We start from the raw sequence: 2,323 nt of genomic DNA, 5'->3' as shown, positions 1-2,323 counted from the left end.
TTTTGAATTGTTTTACTTCTTGACAAGCAACCATGAAGTGAAAGCTTGGGGCCATCTTTCATCCTGACAGCAGCAGAGACAGAGATCTTTGTTGGAAGGATGAGATACTGCCTTGCTGAGCAAGCAGAGCAGGGGCTGAGCTCAGTGCATGCTTAAGGTGCATTTGGAGAAGATGCACTTTGCTGGGAAGCAGCAAAATCAGGCCCAAACTGGGAGGATTTACTGCAGTCCCACTGACCATAACACGGACAGAGCCTTTCTGCAGGAGGTGGGCACAGTGGGATCTCTGGGCTCAGGTTTCCCCCAGAATGGCCCCAGTGATGTGTATAAATGAACTCAGTGCTCGAGTCCTGGAGAAAGGGGCATGAGCATCTGACAGGGCCTCCTAACATAAGGCATGTGTGCATGAGCCGTGCTATGAATCATCGGGGCCTGGAATGGAGCTTTATTTAGGATGCAGAGTCAGAGAAAATTCCACCCTTGCCCTGGGAGTAGGAGAAAGCAGGTGTTTTTTTCCATAAACTGTCCTTAGCCCTAAAGTTAACGGCCATAAATTAAACAGGGGAGGGGAATAGCAGATGTTACTATAGGAATCCTCATGCTGTGTCTGAAGTCGGAAGCTAAATATAGGTTTTCTTTTATTTCTTAATTTTTTTTTCATCAAAACCCAAAGCAGCGTCCATACTTTCTTCCTTTCTGACGAGCAATTGGGTCTCATCCTTCTGAGAAATGCACCTTTCCCCTTTTTTCATACCTGATGTGAGCACCCTGCTGCTCTGCCCTGCCACTGGCTCGTGCCTGTTGGAAGAGCCACATCGCAGCCTTTTTGTAGAAACTGCATTCTTGATGAGGTCTAATTTGTCCCTTTTTCCCTAATATCACTCAATTTCCCTTCTACCAAGCCTTCTCCCCCTTGAATCCCAGTCCAGCAGGGAGGATGCACAGAGCCCAGTGGGTAGCCAGGCACCATCCTGCAGTTGTAACCCACGTGAAGCCTCACGTGCCTCCTGTCCCCAGTGAGACAGACTCATGTGTCACCTCCCCTGCAGCTGACCCCTCTTGGGCCCCTCCTCAACCTGGCTGTAGAGCTTGCTCCCAGCCTGCATCCCTTCTCTTCTCCCTTCCCATGGCTGGTTTACCTAATGGTCTGTATAAACACAGGAAATGGAGTTATTCGGTTATTTTCCAAAAAAATAATTTAAAAAATATATGTATCAGTGCATGGATGTTTTGTAAGAGGTATTTCATCGGGGCAGGACTGATGGGGACATGAGGGGGACACAGGGTGCCATCCTTGGGGTTCTATTTGGTATCGCTATGATGGGGTGGGAGGGAAACTGAGGCACGATGGAGGGGCATTATGGGATGGGCAGAACTGCTCCTTAGTGCCACCCAGCCCTCACCAGCTCCAACCGCGGCAGCTCCCATTGCTCAGCAATGAGCCTTGCAGGTGTGCAATGCAAAAAGCAAATGCCCAGAGGTCAGGTGATGGGGTCGGTGTGCCATCCTCTATGCAGACTGTCCTGCAACAGCAGCTGGTGATGCTGCTAAACGCAGTCACGTGCTCTCAGCTTTGCTATTCTGTGTGAATTGATTTAAATTGTTTTCTTGCTGACTGGGCCAGGGATACAGGACGGCATCCAGAGCCACCTTCAGCCCCTTGAGACCATATTTCCAGCTGGTAGTTCTGCTGCTTTCCCATGCTTTGCAGCTTCCAGCTTCTCCAGAGCAGGCAGGAGGAAAGGAAGGGAGGAAGAAAGAAAAAAAAAAAAAGAAAAAAAAAAAAAAGAGCCCTGGGGCTAAATTGAAGCCATTAGTAGCCTCGAACTGATGACAGCACAATAAATTACTAATTAACCTTCAGGGTGAGTTCAACACCTTGGGGATAAGTGTGAAAACATGGAGTAATAAGCCCTGACAAAGACCGGGAGAGGCAGCTCCCGCAGAGCCAGGGCATGAAGGCTTCAATATAAGGGAATTCTGCTGGCTGTGGGGTGGGCAGAGGGTAATAGGGCTGAGGCATCACGGCTGGGATTACATGGCCAGCCCTAGGGAAGGCTTTGGCCAGAGCTGAGTGCCCCAGACCTGGTGGGACCACCCCCAGCTGAGTCCTTACGGAGATTTCAGCATAGAAATGTTTAATGGTGAATGCTGTGATTAGGGCAAACTGCCTCACTGGGAGAGACAATCACGTATTGCAAAAGATTTTACATAAATATATCTTATTTTAATGTATAGGTTAGATAATATGTCATTATATCCCTGTATAATTCTATCTTTTTAATTGGTATTCTAAAAGATATATGCACGTGTTTGTACATAT

This window comes from Meleagris gallopavo, chromosome 13 (assembly GCF_000146605.3).
Source record: "Meleagris gallopavo isolate NT-WF06-2002-E0010 breed Aviagen turkey brand Nicholas breeding stock chromosome 13, Turkey_5.1, whole genome shotgun sequence".
Classification (NCBI taxonomy): Eukaryota; Metazoa; Chordata; class Aves; order Galliformes; family Phasianidae; genus Meleagris; species Meleagris gallopavo.
The sequence above is the reverse complement of the archived record's forward strand: the minus strand, read 5'-3'. Positions refer to the sequence as shown.